The sequence below is a fragment of the Chlorocebus sabaeus genome, chromosome 22 (assembly GCF_047675955.1).
Source record: "Chlorocebus sabaeus isolate Y175 chromosome 22, mChlSab1.0.hap1, whole genome shotgun sequence".
Lineage (NCBI taxonomy): Eukaryota > Metazoa > Chordata > Mammalia > Primates > Cercopithecidae > Chlorocebus > Chlorocebus sabaeus.
The window spans coordinates 34,628,146-34,650,418 of record NC_132925.1 but is presented as its reverse complement, the minus strand read 5'-3'; the positions used below and the strand labels follow the sequence as shown (position 1 = coordinate 34,650,418).

General features: G+C 37.4%; 1 protein-coding gene and 1 pseudogene across 9 annotated transcripts in view; one reads left to right on the top strand and one right to left on the bottom strand.

Moving 5' to 3' along the window:
- The window catches only part of ZBTB20 (zinc finger and BTB domain containing 20), an 830,675-nt gene that overhangs the window by 214,444 nt on the left and 593,958 nt on the right, over positions 1-22,273 (top strand). The window lies entirely within an intron of this gene.
- On the bottom strand, positions 2,615-21,952 carry LOC103228675 (Y-box-binding protein 1-like; annotated as a pseudogene).

Below are 22,273 nucleotides of genomic sequence, written 5' to 3'. Positions count from 1 at the left end.
AAAAATATATAAGGCAAATACCTGATTTGGAGGAGCTTATTTTCAGTGGGAGGTAAAGGAGGAGGAAAAGGATATCAGAAAAAGGAATGAACAATTTCAGAAAAGAGCAAAGTGCTGTGGCAGAGGTAAGCATAGATTTGAGGACTGGTGGGCAGCAAAGTAAAGAAGGCTTTCCTGAAGAGGTCGCAGCTAAGTTGAGATCTAAAAGATGAAGAGGACTCTGCCAGGGAAGAGTCTAGAAATGGGAAAGTTGGGGAAGGGTACATTTTAGGCAGTAGGAATAGTGCTTGGTGGAAAGACCCATAGGTGTAGGGTTTCAACAGATCAATAACTCGAGATTCATGCATTAGGGACAGAGAGAGACAGAAAAAGGCAAGTATATAAGGGGTTCTTGTATTCTAAGGTGGGGTGTTCAGAGATGGAGAGGTGCCAGATTAATGCTGCATTTACCTTGACCCTTTCCTGTGCTATTAGTAGGGAAGAAAGGAAAGATGGTTATGAATGCAGTGCAAGTGAGGTAGCAAAAAATTGAGCTGATGACCTTTGTTTTCTCATTGGGATAGAGAGCAGATTGCTTTGCTGATACTGAAGGGGATGGGGTAGGTGGAATAGGAGATTTAATAAAAGTGGGAAAATTTGAAATAGATGTAAAATATACTAAAGTAAACAGATAATTAGGGAAACATGGAAGGATTATTAAGCAACATTTGGGGCCCAGCTAAGCTTAGAAGCTATAGATGTGTAGTGATTATAATCTGTGAGTGTATGTGACCCACTTTAGCTGTTGCAGTTCTAGGAGTGGAGAAAGCAGATAGCTGGACTGCTCTAGGCCTGGGTTTTCACCTGTGTTGATGCTCTTCCTGTTTCCTTCCACCGTTCACCTCTTGTCACAGAAGACTGCTTATTGCTGATACTGTGACTGTCTGCCTGAAGGCATTTTTTTGTGTGTGGCTGCTGAGCAGGTTTGGCTCACAGTGTTGGACAGGCTTTAAGTACCAAATAGTAACTGTCACTAGAAGAAGACTTAAGCAAATAACTGTTAGCAAGTTAGTGGATTACACTAGCATCCTTACCCTTCACATGGAATAACTATGAAGCATGTTCTATACTGTTTTCCAAAGTATCCCAGTAGGACTAAACTCATTTCCCATAGCAGTAACTTGCTTAGTAATTGCACCCTTTTTTGGCTTTGTCCCCATTTCATTTATGGCAGTGTAACAAACTACCCCAAAACAAAGGGGCTTAAAACAACAACGATATGTTATTTTTTTTTTACCAATCTTTGGTGTGCCCAGGCTTAGATTAGTAATAGCTTGGGTCACTCATGTAGTTGCACTTGACTGGAAGCATGCCTGTCTGGATCAGGAATGACTATGATGGCTTTACTTATGGGTTTTGGGCCTCAGTGCAATGTGTAGAATGTCTGGGGTCTGTCTGGGCCTCTCTCTTCCCATTGATTCTCATCATTCATTAATCTAGCCTGGGCTTCTTTACATGGATCTGCATCCAAGGAAAGCAAAAGAAGAGGCTGCCAGGACTCTTACAGCCTTGGCTTAGAACTAGCGTAACATCACTTCTGCCGCAATCTATTGTTCAAAAAAGGGCACATGGTCAATGCAGATTCAAGAGTGCAGGAAACAAACTCTGCCTCTTGATGGGAAGAGCAACATGCTAGAGCAAGGCTTTGAGGAACTATTGATGGTTATCTTTGCAAACATTCTATCTTATTTCCCTTTTCCACCTTACATCCTTTCTTCCTTACCAGTGTTCCATGGGGTTGTTCCCCACATAAATTATTTGTACTAAAATTCTCATCTTAGATCTGTACTAAGAGAGCTTGGTAAGTGAGATGGGAAAACCAAGAAGTGAACTGAAAATATTTCCAAGAGAATAGTGATGGCTTCTGTATGGGTTCTGTGCTGGGTGACAAAAACAATGTAAAAGGAGTTGCAAGAGCAGAAAGCTAGAGAGGCCTACGGATTGATAATATCTATGATGTCAAATAATTAGATATGATAAGTTTGGCAGGGTGAGAAGGCTGGCAGGAAAGGAGACTATGATTCTAGGTCTGGCAGTGGCAGAATGTACCTTGGGAGACTCCAAGGAGCAGAAACCATGGATCAAAGACAAAATTTTGTTGATCAGCCTGTGGACGGGCTGCTGCTATCACCTTAGTGAAGCTCACCATTTTTGAAATAAATTCTGTGGATTGGATATTAGGCAAATACTCCTTCAGCTTGTTGTACAGGTTACAGGTGGTTACAGGTGATCCATAACCCTAGATCTGGAGAGGAGGCGGCCATTAACACAATCAGTGCAAAGGCCCTGGCAAAGTCAAGTTGCCCAGAAACAGCTTCAGCAGAATTTCCTGCCTACCAGAGCTTTAGTCCTAAAAAAATTTATACTTTAAAAATCTAGGACTTCAACAAAAATAAGATGTCTGGGAATGAAGAAAAGCTTCAGAGTCAGATTGCAATCAAGTTGTGCTACCAGTTAGGTGACACGTGGCATCACAAAAGGAACTTGGAATTTTCGAACCTCACTTCTTTGTTGTATTATATGGTGTTAAAATCCCATTTGATTTAATTTAAATTTTTTTATTATTATTTAAGACTTTTATTAATGGATGCTTGCCGTTGGTTGACATTTTTGAAAAATCAAGTTGTAAACTTTTAATTACAAATTAAAAATGAAGTGCTTAAAAATCTCAACTTGAGAACATATGAACCAATTTCAGAGCTTTTAAAGGCATGTTGAGAAAAACGAACCAAACAAATAACAACAACAACAACAACTTTTGTTATTACCAAAAAGACATGTCTTTAGGTAAAAATAATTTTAAAAACCCCATACTTCATAGATAATGCAGGTAGTTCTGGTTATCTGATCAGTGGGTAAAAAGCAAGCACGCAAGCACTTAAGGTCTCCAGCCCCAATCTTTCCTGCATTCCTTATTGCTGTATTTTCATATTCATTTCTTCTTGTTGGATGACTAAACTGGATGATGGTGGAGATGGTAGACCGGCATTTACTCAACCTTCTTCTGCTTCGGGCACAGAATTCTTGACTGTTGGACCGGCTGCTGTTGTCTCTTTGCCATGTTGTGGTTTAGGGTTTTCTGGGCGTCTACATAGATAACTGGGGTTTTAGCAGCACCAATGTTGAGGTTGCTGCTGATACTGGGTCTCATCTTGATTTTCTTTACCCTCTTCACTGCCCTCCTCTCTAGGATGGCTTTGGCGAGAAGGTTCCCTGAAGAATCATGGTCTATAAACCATACACATATCCTGCCTCACTGGCCTACCTTGTGCTTTTGCACCCCGGTTGATAGCACCCTCCGTCGCTGCTCCCTGCAAGGGAGGGTTAGAATATGGTGGTCGATTTCCGTAGGGTCTCCGCGTGTAGTAAGGCGGGAACCTTCGCCTGCAGCAGGGCCGTCATTGTTGGGCCGAGCCTAAGGGAGCACTCTCCCATCCCTCATTCTTTTCTCCACTCTCACTATTCTGGTAATTCTGCTGGTAATTGCTTGAGGACCACATGGAGAGCGTCTATGATGGTTACGGTCAGCTGCATTATATACTGCTATGAACTGGACTCCACAGGAGCCTGTAACATTTGCTGCCTCTGCACCCTTTTCTGCTGCAACATCATCAAACTCCACAGTCTTTCCGTTTCCTACACTGCTAAGGTACTTTCTGGGGTTATTCTTCTGTATGGCATTCTGCTGTACAACTGCATCTTCGTTGGTGCCATTCCCATAGATGAAACCATTTATTTCTTACATTGAACCATTTTACTGTTCCCCAAATCTTCCTTGCAATGATCTTATCCCCACCAGCAGGCGCCGCCTGTGAGGTCGCCCTTACCACTGCTCCCTGCGCCTCTGCAGGTGGTGCCGGCTTGGGGTTGGCTGCCTGGGCATCTTTGCTCAGGGTTGTGGTTGCTGTGGTGGGGACCTGCTGGCTGCAGGATTGTGACTCCTTCTGAGGTGAGGGTAACCAGGCCGGGGGCGGTGATGGAGCTGCTCAGGGCTCTCTGGGTTCTGCTCTCTACTCCTGCTAACGATTCAACTCAAGTTTCAATTAAATGATAAAACGTTGTCTAAGTGCCTAGCACAAAATAGGATATAACGGAATATGATTTCCCTTTCTTCCATTCTTTTTTCTCCTTTATAAAGTAAGATTTATAAACAAGATATAAGGTACCTTGTCTTTCTGCTGTTGTAGCTTGTTTTTGAAGAAGCGCAGCACATGTTTTTCAGTGTAGGATGCCCTGGTGACCTAAAGTTCACTCCGTTTCCCTTAGCTCTTACTCACTACTTAGTAGTCACTTAGTAGTGATTGCCCAATCTTAGGAAATGTGGTGTTTTGTTTGTTGTTTGTTTATTTGTTTGTTTAAATGGAGGGCAGGATTTATTTGTGCTTGGAAGGTATTTGGCATTCATACGGATTTTGGCAAGAAACGAGCTTCATCTGAACTCTGTTGTACTCTTATTCATTTTGTTAAAACTGATATTCAAATGATTAGAGTTATATTCAAGTAAGAATAAGGGAAACTTCTACTATGTAATTTATGTTTGTAGATTTTTGTGAATTGTAAATTAAACTTGGAAGCTCTTGGCTAAAGGATGTGTCTTTTCATTTCAAAGGAAGGAGTTAAAATTCTTATTTGGTTATTAGCATGATTATAGATTAATTCATTCATATTGCCTTTTCAAAACAAAACGAAGACCAGTGATACCCAATTCCAAACATTTCACATTTAAATAAAACGATTTAGAAAGGATGCAACTCAGTTTGCACATATGAACTATGTAAGTACCCCTTTATGTGACAGAAGTTGTAAGTAGGAACTGGAATATAATTTTGTGTTTATCTTCAGGTTTAATTTAGCCTGCCAGAATCTGTAGACTAGTAGAAATTATTACATTTTGTGGTAATTTCCTTTTATATTGACATGATCATGAGATGGGAAACTAGAAGAAATTCAGAATTCCTTCATCTATGGTTATGCTCTTGGTGTGTTGTCATCTTGGAATACCCTTCTTCCCACAACAGAATACTCACTTCCTTTCTCTCCTTTCTCACCTCCCCCAGTTGCACAGAATCACCCTTGGGTCCTAGCCTTCTGCCCAGTAATTGGACCCTATTTTCCAGGTAGGCACATAGTGACCTTCAACTGACTTGCTAGTTTTCTAGGTCCACCTCTCTGCTTCTGTTTTTTCAGGCTCTCTTAACCATGTAGTAGTCTTTTCTTCCCTGGATAGTACTGATGCACTGCATGCTGTGTGGTTGGCCACCTCCTGCAGTTTGATTCAAAATAGCTTAGTGCCCTGCAGGGAGTAAAACCTGAGGCACAGGACTTTCTGTGTCCCTCTATCGTAGTACTTACCTCTTACCTCTTACTGCAATGCATTATATTATTTATGTATATATGCCTTTTAGCATGTATTTATTCTGGCGTATTACAAACTCACTAAAGCAGATACAAAATTATTTTCTATGTGTATGTGTCTCATAGAGGACAGTACACCTTGTACCAATTAGGTGCTTAATAAATGTTTTTCTGAGTGAATGTACTTCCAGCAAGTTGGAAAGAGCATTGTATTGTTTATCCTGGTTTTTGTTTATTTCTTTGTTTCTAAGCAGAAGTTTTTATAAGAAGATAGATCTAAAGTTCTCAGAATCCTAAACAATATTGCACCATCTTTTTCTTGAAATTTATAGCACATTTCTCATTGCTTAATCCTCAAATTTGAAATTATTTTTAACATACCATTCACAAAATTATCACACTCACCTGAAGTACAGATGTAAACAAGTTTCTTATCTCTGTAGATAAGACAGCATCAGATGTCAGTTGATGATTTGCTTGAGATTGTATGTGGGAGTCTACATTTTTAATTTTTTTGCACTTGTGTGAAAGGCATAATATATCTCTCCTGAAATATTTTCTTTGGGCCTGAGATCTGAGGAATTTGCCAAATCTATTTTTTAGAAATTGTACAAGAATCTTTCAATTATTGAAGAGCCTAGAAATAGAGTATAAGGTTATGTAGTTTTAGAATTTTGCATCTGGAAAGCAGAAACCATCTGTTCTAGCCTCACATTTCACATGAGTAAACTGAAGCCTAGATAGGTGAAGGGACCTGTCCAAAGTCTCATAGTTGCTTAATGGTGGAACCATACTTTTTGATAGTTAATTGAGGGTGTTTTTCACTATAACCTAATAGTGTTACATCCAGGGGTATACCAAAGGAAAAAACAATTTAATGAAATTGTTTAAAATTATAGATTTCTTGCAGAGATTATATTCTTACTGAGTTTTAAATAAGATTTTTTCCTTGCTGTTTGAGGTTACCATGTCCTATAATGCATCAAGTCTGAAAATGCATTTATAAAATAGAGAGATATGGACTCCACTTTTTCTATAAGGTGAATGTGCTTTAGCTTCAGGGTTTTTTAAAAATTTTATATTTGGGTATGTGCTTATTTTTAATTTAGAAAATATAATTTGGTTGGAAACTTAATTATTGCCAGTTCTTGAGAGAGTTCCTCAATCTTTGAGATGTGGTATGCGTTAGTGTAAATCTTGGCATAACTGCAGACGTAAATTCTTCAATTGTTTTTTCCTTCTTTGGTTCTGGAATCTGATGAAGAGTGTTGGTTTTGAAACTTTTGAGGCCAGGCATGGTGGCTCATGCCTGTTGCAAAAATCTGAGACAGGTCTCAGTCAATTTAGGAAGTTTATTTTGTCAAAGTTAAGGACGCCTGCCCGTGACACAGTCTCAGGAGGTCCTGATAACATGTGCCCAAGATGGTCGGAGCATAACTTGGTTTTACACATTTTAGGCAGGCATGAGACATCAATCAACATATGTAAGATAAACACTGGTTTGGTTCGTAAAGGCAGGACAACTCAAAGCAAAAGCAGGACAGCTCCAAGTGGGAGGGGACTTCCAGGCCATTGGTAGATTAGAGACAAATGGTTGCATTCTTGAGTTTCTGATTAGCCTTGCCAAAGAGGCAATGAGATATGTATTTATCTTAGCGAGCAGAGGGATGACTTTGAATAGAATGGGAGGCAGGTTTGCCCTAAGCAGTTCCCAGCTTGAGTTTTCCCTTTAGCGTAGTGATTTTGGACCCCAAGATTTACTTTCCTTTCACACTGTAATCCCAGCACTTTGGGAGGCCAAGCAGGGAGGATTGATTGAGCCCCCAGAAGTTCAAGACCAGTCTGGGCAACATAGTGAGACCCTGTGTCTACAAAAAACAAAATAGAAAATTAGCCAGGTGTGGTGGTATATGCCTGTAGTCTCAGCTACTCAGGAGGCTAGCGTTTGAAACTGCAGTGAGCTATGATCGTGTCATTGCACTCCAGCCTGGGTGACAAAGCCTGGGTGACAGATTGATTGTTGGACAATACGAACTATTTACTAACATTTTTTCTACTTCCAAAACTTTCTGTTATATATAAATTTTGCTTGCATTCTTACCTATTTGATGGTACATATTTCTGTAAATGTACTTATTACCTACTTTATTGACTCTTCATCTGCCTTTGTTCAGCCCTCTCCCAGAAGCCAGGGACATGTTTCTCATTTTTTTTTTTTTATTCAATTTTTATTTGTATCTCTTGGTACTTTTTTAGAATCTTCTGTTGTCTGTTTCTCTGTAATCTTCTGTTCTCAGGATTAATAATGATACAAGAATTTTGCTTCTTGTGTGGAGAAATAAACATCCAATCAAACAACCGGCCTGCAAATAGTAGCTATAAACTCTGAACAAAAACAAAAAATAAAAGCAAAATGTAACAAAACACAATACAGCTATTTAAAGGTTTTGGAGAATGGATGAGACTAGAGAAATAGTTCAAAATAGGTTCAAACTTTGTATTAAGCCAATGTCATGAGGTGAAGTGAGTTTCACATTTCTGAGGCTTTTTCTGAGGGCATCTCCAATTGTAGTGGCAACATGGGACAATTAAACTCCAAGAGAAAGCCCATTGCTTTCTCTGTAGGCTATAGGAACTCTGGGAAGGAACAGGGATGTCAGAGAATGAGGAAGAACATAGGAAAGTAAAGAGACAGAGATGAGAAATTGTGTGTATAAATTCTGGCTTAAGTCTTTGGCTGACCCCTGAACTACACATGCACAGGGCAGACTGAAATCAATCCAAACTGAGATCCAAAAAGCACAAATTTTTCAATATGAGATTAGCCAAATTAATGTCCCGTGAAAACAAAGATAGTAGCACTCTTTGGCTCAATGTGACACTATCTGGAGTATCCACAATTAACATTGACAATGTCTAAGTTAAAACCCATAATTGGCTGGGTACGATGGCTCACGCCTGTAATCCCAGCACTTTGGGAGGCCAAGGTAGGTGGATCACGAGGTCAGGAGATCGAGACCATCCTGGCTAACATGGTGAAACCATGTCTCTACTAAAAATACAAAAATTTAGCCGGATGTGGTGGCGGGCACCTTTAGTTCCAGCTACTTGGGAGGCTGAGGCAGGAGAATTGTGTGAACCCAGGAGGCAGAGGTTGCAGTGAACCAAGATCGTGCCACTGTACTCCAGCCTGGCAACAGAGTGAGACTCCATCTTAAAACAAAACAAAACAAAAACAAGCAAACAAAAAACCCCATAATTACTTCAACCCAGTAAAATGTTACCCTTTCTTAAGGATAAAGAAAATCAACAGATGGCAATCTTAAAATCACCCACATGTTGGAATTACTAGGCAAGAAAATTAAAGCAGGTATTAAAACTGCGCTTTAAGAGATGAAAGGGAATATGGTTGAAATGAACAAAATGATAGGAAATCTCAGCAAAGAAATAAGAAATTATTAAAAGAACCAAATGGGCCAGGTGCGGTGACTCACACCTGTAATCTCAGCACTTTGGGAGGCCGAGGGGGTGGATCACAAAGTCAAGAGATTGAGACCATCCTGGCTAACGTGGTGAAACCCCATCTCTACTAAAAATACAAAAATTAGCCGGGTGTGGTGGCAGGCACCTGTAGTCCCAGCTACTCGGGAGGCTGAGGCAGGAGAATTGCTTGAGCCCAGGAGGCAGAGGTTGCAGTGAGTCGAGACGGTGCCAGTGCACTCTAGCCTGGCGACAGAACGAGACTCCATATCAAAAAAAAAAAAAAAAAAAGAAATTTTAAAACAGAGAAATGTATTATATTAAATAAATAAATTAGTAGGATTAACAGTATAATGGAGGAGGGGTTTAATCTAAAAAGGAGTGAGAAAAAAGAGTGGATAAAAAATAAGCAGAATCTCAGAAACCAGAAGTACAATTTTATTTATTTTTTACTTAAAAATATTTAATTGACAAAGGTTGTATATAGTGAAAGTGTGCATTGTGATTTTTTATGCATACATTTCTTAGTGATTATCACAATCAAATTAATTCACACATTCTTCACCACCCATTCTGTACATTAGATCCCTGGAACTTGTTCAACTTATAACTGAAAGGTTGCACCCTTGAATCAATGACTCCTTATTTTCTCCACCACCATTCCCTGGCAATCATCACTCTTTCTGTTGCAATGAGAGTCACCTTTGTATATGATTTTATATAAGCGAGATCACAGACTATTTGCCTTTCTATATCTTGCTTATTTTACTTAGTGTAATGTCTTACAGGTTAATCCATGTTGTTGAAAATGACAGGTTTGTTTGTTTTTTTATGGCAGAATAATATTTCATTGTGTATATGTACCACATTTTCTTTATTCATTTATCCAATTTACCCATTGATGGATACTTAGGTAGTTTCCATCTTTTGGATATTATGAATAATGCTGCAATAAGTATGAGGGTACAGATATCTCTTAAAGATACTGATTTCATTTCCTTTGGATATAAACCCAGAAGTGGGCTTGCTGGATCATATGATTATTCTATTTTGAATTTTTTAAGGAAACTCCATACTATTCTCCATAATGGCAAAACCAATTTACATTCCCACCTACAGTGGACAAGTGTTTTCTTTTCTCCACATTCTTGCAGATACTTATCTCTTAGCCCTTCTGACAGGCATGACGTGATATCTCACTGTAGTTTTGATGTACATTTCCCTGATGATTATTGATATTGAGCACTTTTTAATATACTTCTTGCCCATTTGTTTGTATGCCTTCTTTGGGAAAATGTCTATTCAGGCCTTTTTCTCATTTTTAAATTGAGTTATTGTTATTATTTTTTTGCCATTGAGTTGTGTGAGTTCTACATACATTTTGAATATCAACTCTTCATCAGATATATAGTTGCAAATATTTTCTCCCATTCAGTAGGTTGCCTTCTCAGTTTTTGTTTCCTTTGCTGTGCAAAAGGTTTTTAGTTTGTTGTAGTTACTACTTTTTTAATTTTTGCTTTTGTTACCTGTGCTTTTCGTGTCAATATCCAAAAACTCTTTGCCAAAACCAGTGTCAAGAAGCTTTGTTTTACAGTTTTGGATCTTACATTTAAATCTTTAATTCATTTTGAGTTAATTTTTGTGTACAATGCAAGACAGGGATCCAGTTTTATTCTTTTGTATTTGAGTATCCAGTTTCCCAAAAACCACTTATTGAAGAGAATTTCCTTTCCTTATGGTGTATAGTTGGAGCCCTTGCCAAAGATTAGTTAGCCGTAGATGTGTGCATTTATTTCTGGGCTTTCTATTCTATTCCATTGACCTAGGTGTCTGTTTTTATGCCGGTACCAAACTATTTTGATTACTATAGCTTCATAAGACAAATTGAAATCACGGAGTGTGATGCCGCCAGCTTTGTTCCTTTTCAAGATTGCTACGGCTATCTGTGATCTTTTGTGGCTAACAAATTTCAGAATTTTGTCTATTTCTGTAAAAAATATCATTTTAATATTGATAGATTGCATTGAATCTGAAAATGCTTTAGGTAGCATGGGCATTTTAAAAACAGCAGTTCTTTCAATTCACGAACATGCAATATTTTTACACTTGTTTTTGTCCTCAGTTTCTTTCATCAGTGTCTTAGAGTTTTCGGTGTATAAATCCTTCATCAACTTGGTTAAATTTATTTATTAGTATTTGATTGTATTTGATACTATTGTAAGTGGAATTGTTTTATAATTTGGACATCTGTCCCCACACACCTCATGTTGAAATTTGATCCCAGTGTTAGCGGTCAGGCCTAAGGGGAGGTAGTTTCCTCATAAGTGGTTTGGTGTCCTCCTTGATGTATTGAGTGATTTCTTGCTCTATTGGTTCCCATGAGAGCTGATTGTTAAAAAGAGCCTGTCAGCTGCCTCGTCTTTCTCTCTTGCCTTGTAATCTCCACACACTGGCTTCACTTTACCTTCTGCCATGAGTGGAAGCAGCCTGAGCTCTCACCAGGAGCTGGTGCCATGCTTCTTGTACAGCCAGAAAAGCTATGAGCCAAATAAATTTTTTCTCTTTATAAATTACCCAGCCTTAGCAATGCCCACAGACTAAGATGGATAGTTTTCTTAATTTCTTAGCGAGTTCTTTGTTAATATATGGAACTGCAACTGCTTCTTGTATGTTTACATTCTATCCTGAAACTGTTGGGTTCATATATCAGTTTTAAAAGTTTCCCCCCCCCCCCCCCGGAGTCTTTAGGGTTTTTCTATATATAAGATTATGTCATCTATAAACAGAGACAATTTAACTTCTTCCTTTCCCATTTTTTTCTTGCCTAATTGCTCTGGCTAAGAGTTCCAATACTATGTTTAATAGAAATAGTGAGAGTGAGTATGTGTTCTCGTTCCCAATCTTAGAGGAAATGCTTTCAGCTCTTCACCACTGAGTATGATGTTATCTATGGGATTATCATATATGATCTTTATTATGTTGAGGTACGTTCCTTCTGTACCAAATTTTTTGAGGCTTTTTATCAAGAAAGCATTAATTTTTGTCAAGCAGTTTTTCCACACTTTTAAGATGATTGTCATATGAATTTTATCCTTCGTTTTGTTAATATGATTTATCACATTTATTGATTTGTGTATATTGAATCATCCTTGCATCCCAGGGATAAATCCCACCTGATCATGATGTATGATCCTTTTAGTGTGCTATTGAATTTGATTTGGTGGTATTTTGTTGAAGACTTTTGTATCTATATTCATCTGAGATATTGCTCTGTAATTTTCTTTTCTTGTAGCACTCTTGTCCAGCTTTGGTATGAGGGCAGTGCTGGCCTTGACGTGAGTTAGGGAGTGTGTCATTCTTGTAAACATTTTGGAACTGTTTGAGAGGGATGGGCATTAATTTTTTAAAGCTTGGTAGAATCTGTTCATCAAGACATCTAGTTCTTTTGCCAGGCACAGTGGCTCACGCCTGTAAGCCCAGCAATCTGGGAGGCCTAGATAAGCAGATCACTTGAATTCTGGAGGTCAAGACCAGCCTTGTCAACACAGTGAAACCCCATCTCTACTAAAAATACAAAAACTAACCGGGTGTAGTGGTGGGTGCCTGTAATCCCAGCTACCTGGGAAGCTGAGGCAGGAGAATCACTTGAACTCGGGAGATGGAGGTTGCCGTGAGCCAAGGACACTATGGCACTGCAGCCTGGGTGACAGAGCAAGACTTTGTCTCAAAAAATAAGACATTTAGTCCTGGGCTTTTCTTTGATGGGAGCACATTTTATTACTGATTCAATCTCCTTACTTGCTATTGATCTATTCAGAATTTTATTTTTTATGATGCAATCTTGGCATCTTGTATGTTTCTAGGAACTGAAGCTATCTAATCTGTTGGAATATAATTGTTCAATATAGTCTTCTTATAATTCCATGTGTTTCTGTTCTATCATTTTAATGTATCCATTTTCCATTACAAAGTTTTAAATTTGAGTCTTCTTTCTTTTTATTCTTGGGTAATCTAGCTAAAGAGTTATCTGTCTTCAAAAAAACGAACTCTTAGGTTTACTGATCTTTTCTATTATTTTTCTATTTTCTATTTCATTTATTTCTGGTCTAATTTTTAATATAGCCTTATTGCTGATGACTTTGTGCACTTAGTTTGTTCTTTTTTTAATTTTTGAGGTGTGAAGTTAAGTTGTTTGAGATTTTTCTTCTTTTATTAATGTAGGTATTCATTGTTATGTACTTCCCTCTTGTTGTGTGCCCATTTTCATTTATTTAAAGAAATTCAGGATTTTGGTTTTGATTTCTTCTTTTACACATTGGCTATTAAGGAGTGTATTATTTAATTGCCACATATTTGTGATTTTTTTCACATTTATTTTTTCATTTTTAATTTCTTCTTTTATTGATTTCTAATTTTATATTGTAGTCAGAAAAGATACTTGAGATAATTTTAGTTTTTTCAAAATTTGTTAAGATTTGTTCTGTGGCCCAACATCTGATCTATTTGGAGACTGTTCCATGTGCACTTGAGAAAAATGTATATTCTACTGCTGTTAGATGGAATGTTCTATATATGTCTGTTGGGTCTATTTGGTCTGTAGTACTTTTAAAAACCACTGTTTCCCTAGTGATTTGCTGTCTATATGAACTATCCATTTTTGAAAGTGGGATATTGAAGTCTTTTAATATTATTGTACTGCTGTCTATTTTTCCCTTCTGTTCTGTTAACATTTAATTTATATATTTAGATTCTCTAATGTTGAGTGCATGTATTATGTGCAATTTTTTATATCCTCTTAATGAATTGACCACGTTATCATTTAATGACCTTCTTTATGTCTTCTGATAGATTTTGACTGAGTCTATTTTGTCTGATGTTAACTATAGCCACTCCTTTTCTCCTTTGGTTATCATTTGAATGGATTATCTTTTCTCATGTCTTCACTTTTTGGGTATGTATCCTTTTGGCTAAAGTGAACCTCTTATAGACAGCATATTGTTGGATTTTACATATTTTTTTTCTGTTGAGCCAGTCTTTGTATTTTGATTGGAGAATTTAATCCATTAACATTTAAAATAATTACTGACAAATACTGACTGTTTTGTAGTTCTTTTTTTTTTTTTTTTTTTTTTTTTTTTGAGATGGAGTCTTACTCTGTTACCCAGGCTGGAGTGCAATGGCACGATCTTGGCTCACTGCAACCTCCACCTTCCAGGTTCAAGCGATTCTCCTGCCTCAGCCTCCCAAGTAGCTGGGATTATAGGCGCCTGCCACTATGCCTGGCTAATTTTGTATTTTTAGTAGAGGCGGGGTTTCACCATCTTGGCCAGGATGGTCTCGAACTCTTGACCTCATATTACACTCACCTTGGCCTCCCAAAGTGCTGGGATTACAGGCACGCGCTACCACGCCTGGCCTGTTTTGTAGTTCTTTTGTTTCTTCCAATCTTGCTGTCTTCTTTTGTATTTTATTGAATTTTTGCTTTGATTCATGTTTTGTGTCTACTAGAATTTTTTTCCTTGTGGTTACCTTGAGGCATATATAACACATCTTATAGTGACAACCATCAAATTTAAACTGATAACTTAATTTCCATTGCATACAAAACCTCTATACTTTGCTTTTCCCCCAGCCCCCCCCACTTTATTTATATAACATTTTATACATTTTTATATTGTGTATCCATTAATAAATATTCTAGCTGTATTTGTTTTTGATACTTTTTGTATTTTATCTTTTATACTAGACTTAAAAGTGATTTACAGGAGAGAAATTGTCCATCCCAGTGGTTGGAACTCAGGAATTCACAAACTTCACCACTATGGGCTAAAATTCTCTGGGGTCCTAAATAAACTTTAAGGCAGTCTGAGCCACAAGGACTGCAACTCCTAGGTAAGTCCTAGTGCTCTGCTAGACTTGGAGTCAGTGGATGTGAGGGTCATATGACCTAGTGAGACACCAGCCATGGTAGCCAAGGGAGGGCTTCTGCCACCCCTCCTCTCACCCCAAGCAATGCAACTGGTAGCTCTGAAAGAGACTCCTTTCTTCTACTTGAGGAGAGGAGTGAAGAGTAAACAGGACTTTGTCTTGCAACTTGGATCCCACTCAGCCACAGTAGGATAGAGCACAAAGTAGAGTCTTGAAGCACCCATTTTAGGCACTAGCTCCCAGATAACATTTCTAGACATACCCTGGGCTAGAATGGAATGTGCTGCCTTGAAGAGAAGGACTCAGCCTGGCAGGATTCATCACCTGCTGACTAAAGAGCCTCTGGGCCTTGCCTAATCAGCAGCAATATTCAGGCAGTACCTGTCATGGGCATTGAGTGAGACTCTGAAACATGCTGGCTTCAGGTGTGATCCAGCACATTCCCAGCTGTGGTGGCTACAGGGAGACACTACTTCTGCTTGAGAAAAACAGATGGGAGAGAAAAGGGGACTTTGTCTTGCAGCTTAGATACTAGCTTGGCCATAGTGTTGTAGAGCAGGAAGTGGGCTCTTGGGGTCCCCGAATCCAGGACTTGGTTCTTGAATGGCATTTTGGGACTTTCCGTAGGCTAGAGGGGAGCTCACCACCTGCATGAGTCCCAGGCCTGGCAGCATTCACCACAAGCTGACTGAAGAACCTTTGGGTCTTGAATGAACATTGACAGTAGCCTGTTAGTACTCCCCATGGGCCTGTGGCAGTAGTGTCCAAGGGAAGAGACTTCTATGCTTGTGGAAAAGACTTGTCTTGTGGCTTGGGTGCCAGCTCAGCTGCAGTAGAATAGAGCACCAAGTAGATTCTTAAAGGTTCTTACGCCAGGCCCTGAATCTTAGAGGGAACCTCTGGAACCATCTGGGGCTGGGGGAATTCGGTGCCATGCAAAAAAGGACACAGGCCTGGCTGGTGTTGGTAACCGATAACTGTAGAACCCCAGGGCCTTGAGTGAATGTAGGTAGCAGCCAAATAGTGATTATAGCGGGCCTTCTGCAAGATCCAGTGCTGTGCTGGCCTCAGGTCAGACCCAGCAAAGTCTCAGAGGTGATGGCCACAGGGGAACTTGTATTATGTCTCCCCCAGCCCAGCACCAGGTAGCTAAGCACACACACACACAGACTCTGTTTGGGAGAAAGTAATGGAAGAGAACAAAAGTCTCTGCCTAGCAATCCAGAGAATTCTTCCAGATCTTGTACATTCCACCAATGTGGTAATTCTATGAGTCTGTAAGATCCTCAGTGTAACTGACCCTGGAGTGCCCCCATTGTAGACATAGCTGCATTGACCAAAAATTTAGTCACAATAAACAAGTCCCTTAGCATACTTAGAACACCTTCCCAAGAAGGATGGGTACAAACAAACCCAGACCACCAAGAATACAATAAATACCTACTTCTTCAATGTCTAGACATTAACGGACATCCACAAGCATCAAGACCATCCAGGAAAACATGACCTCATCAAGCAATCTAAATAAGGCACCAAGGATCAATCTCAGAGAGACAGAGATAATGTGACCTTTTAGACAGAATTATTGAGGAAACTCAGTAAAATTCAAGATAACGTAGAGAAGGAATTTGAATCCTGTCAGATGAATTTAACAAATAGATTGACACAATTTTTAAGAATCAAGCAGAAATTCTGAAGGTGAAAAATGAAGTTGACACACTGAAGAATGCAGCAGCCTCTTAGCAGAAGAATTGATCAAACAAGAAAGAATTAGTGAGCTTGAAGATGGGCTGTTTGAAAACATATTTAGGAGACAGAAGGACAGAATAAAAAAGAATGAAGCATGTCTACAAGATACTCAAAAGGGCAACAGTTATTTGTCTTAAAATTGAGGCAAAGAGAGAGAGAGGTAGACAGTTTGTTCTGAGGACAATATCAGAGAACTTCACAAACCTAGAGAAAGATATAATTATTCAAGCACAAAGAAGGTTAAAGAACACCAAGCACATTTAATCTAAAGAAGACTATCTCAAAGCATTTAATAGTCAAATTCCCAAAAGCAAATATAAGGAAAGAACCCTAAAACCAGAAAGAGAAAAGAAACAAATAACATACAGCAGAGCATTTGGCATCAGACTTTTCAGTGGAAACCTTACAGCCCAGGAAAAAGTAGCATGACATATTTAAAGTGCTGAAGGAATAAACTCTTACCCTATAATAGTATACCTGGTGAAAATATCCTTCAGACATGAGGGAGAAATAAAGACTTACCCAGACAAATAAAAGCTGAGGAATTTCATCAATATCAGACCTGTTCTACAAGAAATGCTAAAGGGAGTACCTCAATTAGAAAGGAAGGGATGTTAATGAACAAAAAGAAATCATCTGAAGGTACAAAACTCGCAGTAAAGGTAATAATATTATTGCGTAATAGTACTAGCACTATGTACATAATATGTACATAGAAAAACAGAACATTATAATAATGTAATCATATTTGTAAGTATACTTGAAATATACTGATATCATACAGTACAGATTTCAAGACCAAAACTATAAGAAGAGATAAAGAAGGTCACTATATAATTATAAAGGGGTCAATTTAGCAAAAGGATATAACAACTGTAAGTAAATATACACCCAACACTGAAACACCCAGATATATAAAGCAAATATTATCGAGCTAAATAGAGAGATAGACCCCAGCACAATAATAGCTGAAGACTTCAACATCCCACTTTCAGCAATGAACAGATCATCCATACAGAGAATCAGCAAAGAAACACTGGACTTAATCCACACTGTAGACTGAATGAACCTAATATGTGTTTACAGAACATTTCATCCAATGGCTGCAAAACACACATTTTTCTCCTTAGCACATGGATCATTCTCAAGGATAGATCATACCTAAGACTACAAAATAAGCCTTAAAGTATTCAAAAATTTGAAATAATATCAAATATCTTCTCTGATCACCATGAAATAAAACTAGAAATTAATAATGAAGAATTGTGGAAAGTATACAGATACATGGAGATTAAATAGTATACTCCTGAATGATCAGTTGGTCAATTAAGAAATTATGAAGGAAATTTAAAAAGTTTTTTGAAATAAATGATAATGGAAGCAGAACATATCAAAACTAAGAGGGAAGTTTGTAGTGATAAGTGCCTACATCAAGAAAGTAGAAAAATTTTCAATAAAAAAACCCAACAATTCATCTTAGAGAACTAGAGAAGCAAGAGCAAACCAAACCCAAAATCAGTAGAAGAAAAGAAATAATAAAGATCAGTGCCGAAATAAATGCAATGGAAATGAAGAAAATAATACAAAAGAACAATGAAATAAAAAGTTGGTTTTTTGAAAAGATAAACTCGACATTTAGCAAGACTAAGAAAAAAAGATAGAAAACCCAAATAAATAAAATCAAAATTGAAAAATGTTACCTTACAATTGATACTGCAGAAATTCAAGAGACCTTTAGAAGCTACTATAAGCAACTATTAATACATGTAAATAAATTGGAAAACCTAGAAAAAAATGAACAAATTCCTAGACATATACAACCTACCAGGATTGAACCATGATTCCAATACCAGCACAGACCAGTAACAAGTAATGAGATGGTAGTTGTAATAAAAAGTCCTTCAGCAAAGGAAACCCTGGGACCTGATGGCTTTACTGCTGAATTTTACCAAACATTTAAAGAACTAATGCCAATTCTACCCAATCTATTCTGAAAAATAGAAGAGGAGGGAATGTGACCACCTTCTGTGAGGCCATTATCATCCTGATAGCAAAACCAAAGACACATTGAAAAAAAAAAAAAAAAAGAAAGAAAAGAAAAACACAGGCCCCTATCCCTGATGAACACTGATGTAAAAATCCACAACAAAATGCTAGTAACCCAAATTCAACAACACATTAAAAAGATCATCATGACCAAGTGGGATTTATCCCAGACCTCAAGGATTATTCAGCACATGCAAATCAATCAATATAATACCGCATATCAACTGATTGAAGGACAAGAACCATACGATTGTTTCAAATGATGCTGGAAAAAAACATTTGTTAAGATTCAATATCCCCTCATGATTAAAAAAAATAACTCTCAAAAAACTGGGTATAAAAGTAACGTATCTCAACATAATAAATGCCACATACAACAGACCCACAGCTAGTATTGTGCTGAGTGGGGAAAAACTGAAAGTCTTTACCCTAAGATCTGGAACATGACAAGGATGCTCACTTTCATCACTGTTATTCAACATAGTACTAGAAGTCGTAGCTAGTACAATTAGAGAAGAGAAAGAAATAATGTTCATCCAAATTGGAAAGCAATAAGTCCAATTTTCCTTGTTGGCAGACGAGATGATCTTGTATTTGAAGACTTCACCAGAAAACTATTAGAACTGATCAATAAATTCAGTAAATTTGCAGCATACAAAATCAACATACAAAAATCAGTAACATTTTTATGTGTCAATAGTGAAAATCTGAAAAAGAAATTTAAAAAGTAATTCAATTTGTAGTAGTTACAGATAAAATTAAATACCTAGGAAATAACTGAAGAAGGGAAAGATCTCTACAGTAAAAACTATAAAAGATTGTTGCAAGACATTGAAAGGGACACCCACAAAAATGGAAAGATATTCCATGTTCATGGATTGGAAGATTCAATATTGTTAAAATGCCCATACTACCCAAAGCAGTCTACAGATTCAATGTAATCTCTATCAAAATACCGATTACATTCTTCACAGAAATAGAAAATACAATTATAAAATTTGTGACAAACCACAAAAGACCCACAATAGCCAAAGCGATCCTGAGCAAAAAGAACAAAACTAGGAATATCACCTGAGTTTAAATTATACTACAGGGCTATAGTAACCAAAAGAGCATGGTACTGGCATACAAACAGTGCATATAGCAATGAAACAGAATAGAGAACCCAGAAGCAAATTCATACATTTACAGTGAACTCATTTTCAACACAGGTGGCAAGAACATACATTGGGGAAAGGGCAGTCTCATCAATAAATGGTGCTGGGAAAACTGAGTTCCCATATGCAGAAGACTGAAACTAGACCCTTCTCTCTCATTATACACAAAAATCAAGTCAACGTGAATTAAAGACTTAAGTCTAATACCTCAAACTATGAAAATGCTGGGGGGAAAAAAAAACCACTGAGGAAACTTTCCAAGACATTTGACTGGGCAAATATTTCTTGATTAATACTCCATAAGCGCAAGCAGCCAAAGCAAAAATGGACATATGGGATCACATCAAACTAAAAAGCTTCTGCACAGCAAAGGAAACCATCAACAAAGTGAAGAGACAACCCACAGAATGAGAGAAAGTGTTTGCGAACTATCCATCTGACAATGATTAACAACCAGAATATATAAGGAGTTCAGACAACTATATACAAAATAATCCAATAATGCAAATACAAAATAGGAAAAAGATTTGAATAGACTTTTCCCACAAGAAGACACACAAATCATAAACTGGTATATGAAAAAGTTCTCAACATCATTGATCATCAGAGAAATGCAAATCAAAATTACATTGAGATATCATCTAACCCCCATTAAAATGACTTGCATCCAAAAGACAAGCAATAATGGATGATGTTGAGGATATGGAGAAAAGAGAATCTTGGTACACTGTTGGTGGAAATGTAAATGAGTATAGGTACTATGGAGAACAGCCAGGAGGTTCTTCAGAAAACTAAAAACAGATCTACCATATGGTTCAGCAATCTGACTGCTAGAAACATACTCAAAACAAAGGAAATCAGTTTATTGAAGATATATATGCACTTTCATGTTTATTGCAGCACAAGTTACAATAGCTAAGATTTGGTAGCAGCCTAAGTGTCCATTAACAGAAGAATGGATAAAGAAAGTATGGCCCATATATGCAATGGAGTACTATTCAGCCATAAAAAAGAATGAGGTTCTGTCATTTGTAACAACAGACCAGGCACAGAAAGACAAACTTGTCACATATTTCTGGGAGCTAAAAATTAAAACAATTGAGCCCACAGAGATAGAGAGTAGAATGAATGACAGTTACCAGAGGTTGGGAAGGGTAATTGGGGAGTAGGAGCTGGATAAGTGGGGATGGTTAAAGAGTACAAAACGATAGCTAGAAAGTCACCCAACAGCGTAACTAGTCAAAAATAATTTAATTGCGTATTTTAAAATAACTAAAAGAGTGTAGTTGGATTGTTTTTAACACAAAGCATAAATGCTTGAGGTGATGGATACTCCGTTTGCCTTTATGTAATTATTAGGCATTATATACCTACATCAAAATATCTCATGTACCCTGTAAATATATATACTTACTATGTATCCAAAAATATTAAAATAAAAAGTTAAAAAACATACCTAATAACAAATAATAAAGAGATAAATAACCCAATTAAAAAGTGATGTACATACCACCATTTCAGTATTAGAGTATTCTGAATTCGGCTATATATTTATTTTTACCAGTAAGTTTTATTGTTTCATATAATTTTATTTTATCATCTAGTATCCTTTTATTTCCACTCCAAGAGCTTTCTTTAGCATTTCTTTTAAGTCTTGTGATGATGACCTCCCTCAGTTTTCCTTTGTCTGGTTATGTCATTATCCCTCCTTTATTTTTTAAAGACAGCTTTTGTGGATATACTGTTTTTATTTGGCAGGTGTTTTTCTTTTAGCATTTTGAATCTATTATTCCATTCCCTCCTGGCTTACAAGGTTTTTGTTGAGAAATCCACTGATAATCTTTTGGATGTTTACTTACATGGGACAAGGCTCTTTTCTTTCACTACTTTCAAGATCGCTCTTTGTCTTTCACTTTTGACAATTTGGTTATAGTATGTCTTAGAGCATTGTTGGAAGCCTTTATGCTGCTTGAATCTGAATGTCCATATGCCTCCCAGAATTTGGAAATTTTTCTGCTAATATTTCTTTATATTAGTTTTCGTCCTCTTACTCTGTCTTTCTTCTCTGGGAATTCCTAATTCGTATGTTTGTACACGTGGTATTGTCCCATTGGTTCCTCATACTTTCATCACTCTTTTTCAGTCTTTTTCTTGTTTTTGTTCCTCTAGGTGGGTAATTTTAAATTACCTGTCATCATGTTCACGAATTCTTTTTCTTTATGATTGAGTCTGCTGTTGAAGCCCTGTATTGAATTTTTCACTTCTGTCTTCGTACTTTTCAGCTATAGGATATCTGTTTGGTCCTTTTTTTTTTTTAACGGAATATAATATTTAAACTAAACTAATTTTTTAATGAATTGTTTTCCTAATTATATTTTGTGGTTTATTTGTGTTTTCTACATTTCATTGGACTTATTGAAAATGATTATTGTGAATTATTTTTCCCTGCGCTGGCAGGACTGCTCTGAGAGAGCATCCAAGAGGAACTGGAACTAAGTGGCAGCTCCCTTTTATGATCC